At 38.4% G+C, this 12,507-nt stretch overlaps 1 protein-coding gene across 1 annotated transcript in view; it reads left to right on the forward strand.

The window, feature by feature from the left end:
* The window catches only part of Ppm1l (protein phosphatase, Mg2+/Mn2+ dependent 1L), a 353,958-nt gene that overhangs the window by 286,750 nt on the left and 54,701 nt on the right, over positions 1-12,507 (forward strand). The window lies entirely within an intron of this gene.

Raw genomic sequence — 12,507 nt, forward strand, 5'->3', positions numbered from 1 at the left:
TCTTTGTTTTCTCTCCTGCTTGCATTTAGGATTGGAAAAACACCCTCTGTCAATCATCCTAACTTAATAAGAACTTAATATCAACCATCTTTAAGGTGTTACAATTTAAGATTTTTTTCTGATATACTGGTCAAACTAGCAATATTACTAGTTTGTGTGAAAAAAATGTGATGAATCAGATATTAATGTTATCTTTTATTCTAGCATGAAATGAAATGAATGTAATTAACCCTGACTTAGATAAAAGGTGAAATGAGAGGTACAGGTTTCATGGAGCTTTGGGAAAAGGAAGGTACTTCTAGAGGACCAGGTAGGAATGTGTTATGGAAACTGAGATACTTGAGAGGGTAGCACAAAATAAGGATTAAAAATGGGATCTGGAACCATCTGGCCTGTTTAGGTTCTGGCCGTCACTGAATGACCTGAGCAAGTTAGCAAACACTCTGTGACTCACTTTCTTCATCTGTGACATGAAAGTGGTTACATATAAAGGCTGTCTCATGAGTACTAAATGAGCTATAGAATGGAAAGCACAAAGAACATTGTAACCTATTTTTTTTTAAGCAACAAAATGAATTCTGTAATACTTCCACAAAGGAGAGCTATAATTTTTACTGGGCCTTGAAAGATGGTACAAATAGTATTGAGATATGAAAGAATGAGTACTGCAGATTGCAGAGATCTAGGGTCAGTGCCTAGAACAAAGAATAAAATGAAGGCATGAGGACTGGGGAGATTTCCCAGTGGTTAAGGTACTTTTCTACACAGCCAACAGACCTGGGTTTGATTCCCCAATTCCCATATAAGCCAGATGCACAAGGTGGCACATGTGTCTAGAGTTTGTTTACAGTGGCTCAAGGCCCTGGCACTCCCATTCACTCTCTTTCTCTCTGCATCTCTCACTCTCAAATAAATAAATTTTTTTTTAATGATCACATGAGGGTTGGAGAGATGGGTTAGCAGTTAAGGTATTTGCCTGCTAAGCCTAAGGACCCAGGTTCAATTCCCCAGAACCCACGTAAGCCAGATGCACATGGTAGCACTTGCATCTGGAGTTTGTTTGCAGTGCCTACAGGTCCTGACATGCCCATCTCTCTTAATAAATAAAATAAAAAATAAAAAAATGTTAAATTAAAAAATATATTTAAAAAATGAACACATGAAACTGGGGAATACTAGAAGAAATCTGGGCTAATTTTTTTGTTTATAATTGCCTGTTGGGGAAGATCTTTCCAGATATAATCTTATTTCATAAGCTGTAAATAAATGACTAGTAGGTTTATAGTTTTTAAAAGTGAATTTAAAGTACTATAAATAACACTAAAATTTTGCAGAACTGAAAAAAGATGACCAACAAAGATAAACCTAAATAATAACTCCTTTTGTGAATTTTTTGTTTTTACTTTGAAGTCTGGGATTACAGCTCAGAAGCAGAGATGCTTGCTGTCTAGGATGTACAAGAGCCTGGATTCAATCTCTAGCACCCTTCCCCAAAACAAAACAAAATACAACACAGAAAAAACTTGGAACCTAAAACTATGAAGCTATTGAGAGAAACAAAGGAGAAAGGTTTTATATGTTGGATCTGGCAGTGATTACATATATATATATATATATCTATGTGTGTGTGTGTGTGTGTGTGTGTGTGTGTGTGTGTGTGTATGTATGTATGTATATGATATATTTATGGCATTGAAAGCATAAGCAACATAAGAGACTTTGTAAAGCAACCTAGTGGATAAGAACTGCAGAGGAGAAGATAGGAAAAGGAGGACAAGTTAGGACAGAGATGATGGTTGTTAAATCCAAATGTATCAACAAAAATATTAGAAGTATTTAGCTTCTAGGTTCATTGTGAAGGATAGTGAGGGTTTCTTATGGCTGTGTGGAAATTGAAAGACACAAAAAAACTAGGAATGACTTTAAGTGTTTTCTTTTTCTTTTTCTTTTTTTATTTATTTATTGAGAGTGAGTGAGTGTGAGTATGCCAAGACCTCTTGCTTCTGCAAACACCAGATGTATGCCACTTTATGCATCTGGTTTTACATGGGTACTGGGAAATCAAATCCAGGCCAGCAGGCTTTGAAAACAAGCATCTTTAACCACTGAGCCATCTTCCCCGCCCTCTTTTTTTTGTATATGTGAAACCCGTAGAGTTTCATTGTGACATCTTCACACCTGAATGTCTTGTATAGTGCTCACATTTACTTAATCCCACTCTCACCTGCTCCCTGCTCCTGCTAGTCCCCTTGACCTTCCCCAGTAACCCTTCTACTTTCGTGTCTGTCACACACACATAGAATAAATGTATCCCAAAAAAATGTGTGACTACGTTAGCCCTGCCATTTAGAGATGAAGTATTTGTTTTTAAAAATATTTTATTATTATTATTTGAGAGAGAAAAAGAGGCATAAAGAGAGAGAGGGAGAGAATGGGAGTGCTAGGGCATCTAATCCCAGCAAACACACGTGCCACCTTGTGTGTCTGGTTTACGTGGATTCTGGGGAATCGTACCTGGGTACTTGGGTTCTTTGGCTTTGCAGCAAGTACCTTCATCACTAAGCCATTTCTCCAGCCCAATATTTTTTTTAAACAAGATACTAATCAGCTTTCTATATCATTTCAATGAAATTAATACTTAGAATCTCAGTTGTGTTAGACTTGTGGCCTAACCTCACATTTCATTCACCACTCATCCTCAGTAATCAATAGCTGCCTTTCTGCAGGCTTCTCTTAAAACATAGGTGAACTTATTGGCTTCACTGGCCACTACATAACTCTCTCTTGCCTCTGGTCACAAATTGGTCTCAGTCAGAAAAGGTGTTGAGATAATAAGGCTATATATAGACTGTCCTTTTCTATTTCTTCCATGGAACTTTAAAAAGGTTTTCTTTTCTTTTTTTGTCCACTGGAAGGTGATAAAAGCAAGGCCTAGAACCAGGTGCAAGATACATGTCCTTTGTTCTGTTAAAAAAAAAAAACCACTCTGGTTTGCCATACTCCATTAGTTAAGCACAGGAAGCAATGCTTTCCATGATTCATGTTTTCCTAAAAGGATATTACAGAAACCATTCAAATTCAGTGTCATTTTACAGAGCTAATTGCTTCTAACATAAACTCTCAAATGTAAAATACCCATGTCAGTTGTTTGTATGTCTCTATCCTATATTTTAAGGAACCAACTGACACTTGTCTGCTCATAAAGCCAAATACCACATTCCTTTTCAAGTCAGGACTTTTAATAAGAGTAGAAACTAGAATAGGCACTAACTCTCCATTTCTCCCTGCTCTTGTTTTCACCTTCTGGTAGGGTATGTATGACAGATCATGTGGGACTACCTTCAAGCACTATCACTTGGGTGTGAAGATAACTCCACTCTCATGTATAGAAGCAGTAAAGAGAGGTCTACTACACAGGGAACATCACACTGTAAATCAGGAAGCAATCAGTCCCCTAGATGTGTATAGAGGACAGTTAAACTGAGGAGGAATGCAGGGCAGAGAATGGGAACACGTTTAAGTGAATTCTCTAACATAATGATGCTGGTGATCCTTTCTTCATTGAAAGGCCCCTAAACCAACTTGGAAAGCTAACCAGTTATTTATAGGGCATCTCAGTGAAGTTAGCAGTAAGCTGAAACATGATTGTGCCACTCGTATGTTCAAGGCTTTCGTCAATCCTCACTGCCAGGGCCTGGAAATAGTCCAGTTGTAATAAAAGATTACAAGCCCATTGTAATCCAAAATCCTAAAGAGGATTTTCCAGCAGATCGTTCTGTTAATGCCAGTGCTGACTCACATGATCAGAAAATGCAAGCCACAATTCTTAAACTGGCCATTGCTTACATGCTTTAGCTGCACTCACACACTAATTAAATCCCAAATTAGTTCAGCTGCCTGCCACCTGGGACCCCTCTCCAGACAAAGGCTTTCTTGGGGCACACAGCTGGGCATTGTGTTTCCTGTCAAAATAAATATTTTAGCTCAGAGTCTATTTGTACAACTAAATTTGGTGGCTCTCTTGCTGGTTTGCTTGAATTTTTCAGCACAGATCAGGTACCAAGCTAGCTGTTGTTTGGACTGGCTAATAAAAATAGGATCGATGGGCTGGAGAGATGGCTTAGTGGTTAAGCGCTTGCCTGTGAAGCCTAAGGACCCCGGTTCGAGGCTCCGTTCCCCAGGTCCTACGTTAGCCAGATGCACAAGGGGGCGCACGCATCTGGAGTTCGTTTGCAGAGGCTGGAAGCCCTGGCGCGCCCATTCCCTCTCTCTCCCTCTGTCTTTCTGTCTGTGTCTGTCGCTCTCAAATAAATAAATTAAAAAAAAATAGGACTGACTTGTATACAGGCTGCCCCTTAGCCAAATATCCTCCTGCATATAACTTAAACAAAAAAAGCATGACATTTTTATTCATTATAACAGATGGGCATTTGTTCCCTCCATCCAACCCTGTCATTGCTTTTCAACTGTGTGTGTTATAGAAATATATCCTATTTTGAAACATGAGGAGTACCCAGAATCTTTACTCTGGGAGAATCATATGTATAGTTGTGGCCTCAATGGTCATAAGAACAGGCCTGCTGTCACTGTTCTTGGTGGCATTCACCAAGAGAATCAGTTATATCAATATCACATTTGGTGTCCTAAGGAACATGGAAATTTGCTGTTCTGTTTTTTAAATCAAGATTCCATGTGAAGCGTATAACCAGTTTTGGAAGTTTTTCCAATGCTGCTGTGTCTTTGTGTGGTTAAAAAACACCCAACAGTGTTGTCCCAGCTGATTAACCACATTGGATCAAACATTTTTTGTGGTATTGCATGGCATTATATTCTAGGAGTCTAGGAAAGGTCCATTATGTTTCCTCAAGAAACTTGTGGTCTTGTGGATGAAATACATAGGCAAGCCAAAAATTCTACTACAATGTGACATATTGTCCTCCAGATATTTAAACTGGGTCAATGAATGAATGATGGTGCTCTAACCAAAATACAGAACGCTGGAGACAGAATAGAGTGATGGGGGAGAAGGAAGGAGATGGTACACTGGATTTCAGATGCTCACAGGGTACATGGGACAAAATATTTAATACATGGTTCTAAATGGCCTTACAAGATGGATAAGGAACTGATTTCTATAGGAGAATATTATTTGATCACATCCCTCTTCAAGTACAAAGCAGAATACAGACAAGTGATGTTAGGAGAGATGTATAAACAAAAGTGAGGGTGGAGGCCACCGAGGTAGGACACAAGACCAGGAAAAGTCAGCTCTCCAAGAGCACTTTTACTGCTTTGATTATAACAGCATGTCTTTGATTTAGAAACTTTCTAAGAGATCAGCCAGTGAGCTTATCTTTAAAAGAGAACTTGCTCATAGATTGAATGTTCATTTACAGAAAATTTCTATCTTCCAGGCTCTTGGAAGAGAGGTCATTTCGGAAGGTGTCTGAACTAAGTAAGCATAGCACACTTGGTTTTTCTCCTGTTGATGCTTGCTTCACCAGATCATGACAGAACCAGCTTAAAATGCTTCAACTGATATTTCTACCTGGAAGTGAAGGAGTTTGTTTATAAAGTAGAGCTGTGGATAAAAGTTATTTATAGTCTTTGTTTTGGCATGTGACACCTTGGAAAAAGGGAATTAAGGGTGTTTCAATTCATCTTAAGGGTGAAATTCTCTCCCAGATGATTCCAAGTTAAAGAATACTTTTAGCCAGGCATAGTGACATGGTTATAAATCCCAGTACTTAGGAGGGTGAGATATGAGGCTATTCATTTTGAGAACAGACTGGACTACATGGGGAGAAACTGTCTCAAAAATTACCATAACATCACTACATGGTGAAATCTGGAGAGGATAGAATGTCATAGAATACAGAAATAAATAAATAAATAAAAATAGCAAGCTGTCATAACTGCAAGGATTTGATGAATTCTGTTATAGAAAAGTATCTCTTTTTTTAAATTTTAGACTAAATACAGAGTCTGAGCATCTGAATTCTATTTTGATGATTGGTTCTTCAGTAGTATTTTAACTTCCTCACTAAATATCCTGTTTTCCAAAGACCTCTAATTTTCAGTAGCTACCTGAATGAGCTGTCTACATTTTGTTCCTTTCCTTAAGGTCTGTGCTGTTACATCTTTAGAAGTAAGTGTTCCTGGTGCTTGTCGTCCTAAGATGTTAAAAACTTTTCATTGGTCGGAAAGAGACCTCTGGTGGCGAGGTGGGGAGTCATTTGCACACTTATGTGCTCTTCCATTTCCTGTTTATCTCTGTGTAAAGGTGATAATATGTCTGTAAAAATGACAGCATCTCTTTCACAGACCTGGAGCAGTTTGGAAAACTTTTCTTACAATCTTGCCCTGGTTATACTTAAAATGAATTAATAGCAAGTTATTGGCTCTTAAAAGAAAAAAAAACAAACAAAAGAGTAAGAAATGGAGATATAGTCTGCCATCTAGTTCAGTTGTCAGTCTTAAGAGAAACTGAGCAGATTATAAAGCAAATTAAATTCACATTTTAAGTGGAATGTATTGGCTTTCTCCTAGCTTCCTATATCGGTTCAGAGGTTTCTTAGGAAGGGCTGTCTTTCTAAAAGAATTCTCTATGGCAGGTCACGAATACAGGATTTGCATTTGCACATAAAAGACCATAATGAGCCAGTTTTAAAAAGAGATCTTTTCATTTCACAAATAAATTTTCCCTAAGTAAGAATATTTTAAATAGAAAATTTCAAAGGCATTTTGTTTTCATATCTTCTCTTTCCTCTATATTAACATAAAAGGTAGCACAAATAATTTCATAAGTAGAATTTCAATATTATTGCCTTGGGGTTATTTTTAAACTTGGGCTTAAAACACTATATTTCATAACATGTTACATGACAATTGATGAAAAAGAATGTTTAATTAGTTCAGGATTAGAGTTAATTGGCATTATAATGAAATTGGAGCATGTATTTTTTCTTCCACCTTTTTGCATGTGAATGTATGTGGTAGATAGGCATGTGTATGTGCAGGTGCATGTGCACATAGTGTGCACCCATGGGCTGGAGAAGTTGACATTGGTGTCTTCTTCAGTTACTCTTCACCATATCTTTTTAACTTTATTTATTTAACGGGGGAAGGGGGTGGTGTACCAGTACCTCCTGTCTCTGCAAATGAACTCCAAACTCAGTGTGCTACTTTGGGCATCTAGCTTAACGTGGGTACTGGGGAATCAAAGTAGGCCTACAGGTTTTGCAAACAAGCACCTTTAACTGATGAGCCATCTCCCCAGGCCTCCACTATATTTTTTGAGACAGGATTTCACACTGAACCGAAGGCCAACCTGATTTGGTTAGACCTCCCTCCTACAACTCCAGAGATACCATGTGTACTTTCATTATTTAATGGTGGAGACAAATTACCACATAGTAATTACTTTGCTCCTAAGCAAGCACTTAAAAGGTAGGAGGCAAAAGAAGGAAATTACACTGGAATCCCTTCCTTTCCTTGTTGCCACACACCCACTCTCTCATACGCATTCATAAATAACCATGTGTGAATAAAATCTTCAGTTACAATACAGGTTGATTCTCCATTTAAATCACTAAATTGCCATTCAGAAATAACACACTTAAAAACTGATTCATGAATCATCACTGAGAAAGGAAGTAGTACAGGAAACTGATTTGTTTTTTAGGTCTCCATTTTCTGTAAATTTGAGTCAGGTCATTGATGACTTCTTTTGGTGTTTTAGTTTTCAGGTGCAGCATTTGTTTGTCCTGATAGTTGAACATGGTTTCAGAAACACATCTGAAGTGGCAGGAATACAGAACAACCCTGTGTCAGTAGTGCCTGCAGCTGCCTCTGTGACTAATGCTTCTATTGCATTATCATTAGAGCAGTTTGTGCCTGTGCTGCAGCTCGGGTCTGGAGTGCCCATGTGATATGTTGATAATGAACTTCTATGAATTTGTTCTTCTTAGCTGTAGCACACCTGGCCACTTTTAACCATGGATAAAATTAGATGAATTTGATGAAAATATGTTATAGCTATCAAACAGAATTTGTTTATGGTGTTTAGATTTTTGAATAAAAATAGTTCTGTCCAAATCCATGGGTCACAGCTAAAGAAATGCAAGCAGAAAACTAAGTAAATGAAACACTTCTGCTCTTCTGCTCCAGACTTGCATGAAATCACTTTTAATTTCATTAACAAAAATGTGTGTATGTGTGTAGGAGGTGCATGAGTGTAGATACACATATAGCTGCAGTGAATCAAGTGCAAGTCTTTTTCCAGTGTTCAGAAAATAATGTGTCCAATTTACATTCAGAGTAAACATTCAGAAAATGAAAACCTCCAAAAGGTATTGTGTTCAGTTCTGACTGTGCTATGGAAGATTTCGTAGAAAAGGCTTCTTGTGCTGGGCCTTTTCATTTCACTTCCCAGAGCTCACTTTGCCATACAGACTTGCGTTGTAGAAGCTCTGCTGGACTCTGAAGTCCTTCCACTTCCCTCCTTGTGGCTCTGCCCTCCTGCTTATGCAAAGACTGGACTGGTGGGAGGTCAAGTACCAGAGGAAGGTCTGGGTTAAGGGTAGCTATTCATGTGCTCAATGCAAATGGCTTCAGCTTTGGGAGGGTAATGAAAGGGGTGTCCACAGACTCAGCTGATGTGTCTGGCTTCTAATGCACAAGCTCATTCCTTCTGTCAGATTTAGTTTCCTAGAGAAACAAATGCAGATGTCCAATTTTCCCTCTTTGAAAACTGTTATTTAGAGTCTTGGGAAACATTACAGTAATCTGAAGTACACATGTATGTGGGATCACACGATCACACTCACAAATAGTTATGTTATTTATTTTTATGTTTTACAAATATTGTTACTTTTATTAAAGATAGTATAAACATTGCCATATGAAACACATGACTCAGACAAAAAGTAGAAATAAAGCCAAACACTCTTGCATTGGTAACCTTATTAACTGCTAATGAAAATGAGAACTTTTCTAGAATCATGTAATGAATGCTTTTTTGTTGTTGTTGATGATGTTGTTTTTGTTTTTTTGAGGTAGGGTCTCACTCTGGTTCAGGCTGACCTGGAATTAACTCTGTAGTCTCAGGGTGGCCTTGAACTCATGGTGATCCTCCTACCTCTGCTTCCCAAGTGCTGGGATTAAAGACGTGTGCCACCACGCCTGGCTAATGAATGCTTTCAAATCCTAACCTTCAGTGAAGCCATTCTGGCATCTTGACTCCAAACCTGTTTTTTTTGTTTTTAGTCTAGACCCTCAGATTTCAAAAGTAGCTCTAAATCAAGGAAAGGTCATTTCCCCACAATTCACTTCTCTTAAAAAGCTATTATCTCCCATTGAAAATTGTGGTTCAGGAGTGAGTGAAATGATCATATGTTAGAATCAGGACCATACCCTTTGGTCTTATCATCACAAGCACCTGAAAAATGCAGTGCTGCAAAAGGTGGCCTCTTTGTACTCAGGACATTCAAAAAGCAGAGGGCACTATGAAAGTGGCTGAGATATGACCACCAAAAATAAGCACAATAAAAAATAATGAGCTGGGCATAGTGGCACATGCCTTTAATCCCAGCACTTGGGAGGCAGAGGTAAGAGGATCGCTGTGAGTTCAAGGCCACCCTGAGACTACATAGTGAATTCCAGGTCAGCCTGAGCTAGAGTGAAACCCTACATTGAAAAACCAAATAATAATAATGAGCTGGGAATGGTGGAACACACCTTTAATCCCAGAACTCAGGAGACTGAAGTAGGAGGATTGCTATGAGTTCAAGTCCAGACAGACACTACATAGTGAATTCCAGATCAGCCTAGGCTAGATCAGCAAGACTGTACCTCAAAAAAAAAAAAATGATAATGAGGGAATAGAGAGATTGCTCAATGGGTAATATGCTTGCCTACAAAGCCTAACAAGTCAGTTAACCATGTAAGCCATATGCACAAAGTAAGGCATGTATCTAGAGTTCGTTTGCAGAGGCTGGAGGCCTTGGCTACCCTCTCTCTCTCTTTCTCTCTCTCCTTGCAAATAAATAAAATATTTTTAAAAAATTATAATGAATATTGAATACCAGAATTCAGATTACCAGATTTTTAAAGAGTTGCACAGCCAGTATTCAATTTCACTTTGAACATCACATTACAAAGGAGCTGTTTTTACAACAAAAAAAGCATTGATAGGAAGGAAAGCAATGAAAAGAATGTCTAAATTACTGGATATCCTAATGAACTTCAATCATATCTGCCTTCATCCCCTGTTCCTTTGGAATGTGAAGGTCAGCCATTCTCTGACCTTGAAAGAAAAACCCCAGTGAATTCATTGGAACTCTGTCTTTGACAGTATGATTCTTTGAATTTCTTAAGATGTGCTGTCATTTTCACTTTGAACTGACTCTCACTGCTATCCTGTCCAGTGACTTTGGGTTTAAGGTATTCTTATTATTATTCCTGAAGTCGTCCATTGAAGTCATCGTCCAGGTCAGAAATGATGAAGATGGCTTTACCCAGGAGCCTCTGCAAAGCCATAGTTGGGTATGCAGAACCTGCTCTGGGATTGATAAATCTATCTCCCCACATCACAACACTGCAGCTTCAGGGACTTTTGTTACTCCCAGCATCACAAATGCATGTGAGGAAGAGGGATGGGAAGGTCTAAAAATAGTTCTAGGTGGGTATGTAGGAAAAAAAAGAGGTAGACAGATAGATGATTGAAAGATAGATAGGTAGATATGATATGATGTGATAAATGTAAATCCAGTTTTTTTTAAGTTAAGAACATACTTTGTATGGATAGATCATGTGTTGCTAATATCTTTTCCCTCCTCCCTGGACTTATAAATGCTGCCATTCTGCTAGGGGCCCTTCTCAGTGGGGTTGCAAGTATTCCCCATGGAGTTGTGGGTTGTGAATCATGGGAGCAGCAGTCAGTTTTTTCGGGGGGGATATCTCTGGGCATGACGTCTCAACCTGTGTTTCTTTCAAACTTTCCACCCCCTCTTTTTCAAAATTCCCTGAGCCATAGTGGGTGAGTTTTAAGTCTACTTCAGTCTTAGGAGCCTTTGGATCTCTGCTTTGGTAAGTGTTGAATATCTTCAGGGTCTGTCTTCTTCACCCTGGCACTGAATGTCAGGTTTACCTTGGAAGCAGTTCTCTTGCTGGTCTTCTCAGTTCCTCTGTGGTTTCAGCTGGGTCTTGGTTGAAGTGTGAGAGATAGTTTATCTCCTTTGGTCTCATTACCTTCTGAAAAAGAGAAACAAATTCTTCAAGGGAAAGTGAAGTCAGAATAGGTTAAATGGGTTAAGCTTTATTAATTTAAGGATATTTTGATGGGTATAACTTCTCTTTTAGCCAAGGACTAGTGAGAACCTGACACTGGAGAGCATAATCTTTTGTCACCATAGGATTCTGACCTGGTTTCCAGTTCCAGATACAGGTTCCTTTCCACTGAACATATCTCTTAGCAAATCAGAAAGCCATTGGTTACCATCAAGGCTATGTGCCACCATTGCACTGGTATGTACTTCTTATCAGGCTGGTTTCTTCTGAGTAGCTTTAGACCTCTGCTTGTTCACACCATTGTTGTCCACTTTCTCCCAAGTAGCTCATGTAGCGTTTTCCAGCACTAGACAGGCTGACTGTCTGCAGACTGACTCTCTTCCAGATTCCAGCCAGGGTCTCTTGCTGTTCTATGTTGGCAGCATATATAAGCCCAGGTTTTTAAAATGTATGGTTCATATACTATCACATTTATGCCTTTAAAATATACATTCAGTGGTTTGTGGTATATTCAATTATACAACTGTCATCACTATTTAATATTTTTATTTGTTTATTTGTGAGGAGAGAAAGACAGAGAGAATGGGCACACCAGGGCCTCCTGCTACTGCAAACAAACTCCAGACACATGCACCCCTTTGTGCACCTGGCTTTATGTGGGTACTGGGGAATTGAGCCTGAGCCATTAGGCTTTTCAAGCAAAATCCCTTTAACTGCTGAGCCATTTCTCCAACCCTATCATCACTATTTAATTTTAGAGTGTTTTGATCACTTCCAAAAGAAACCCTGTGTCCATTAACCATTACTTCCTATTTTATCAGCCTTGCACTCCAACCCAGGCAACTACTATTCTTGCTTCCTATTTCTGTAAGTTATCTGTCCTGAATATTATTTAATTTTTAGTATAATTGTCAGATATATGGTCTGTTGTAGCTCATTTTCTTCAGTTAGTGAAATATTTTCAAGTTCTATCTGAGTTGTAGTATCTATCACTACTTCATTTCTTATTATAACCAAATATATCCCATTGTATGGAGTTAACACATTTTGTTTATCAGCAGAGGGACATTTGAGTTATTTCTGCTTTAAGGTTATTGTGGCACATATACAATACTATAGAATGTATAGGTTTTGTGTGGGTGTATGTATTTATTTCTCTTAATTATATAATCTAAGATTGACATGACTTAATCTTATGGAAACTATGAATAAACTACC

The sequence above is a fragment of the Jaculus jaculus genome, chromosome 11, assembly GCF_020740685.1.
Source record: "Jaculus jaculus isolate mJacJac1 chromosome 11, mJacJac1.mat.Y.cur, whole genome shotgun sequence".
NCBI lineage: Eukaryota > Metazoa > Chordata > Mammalia > Rodentia > Dipodidae > Jaculus > Jaculus jaculus.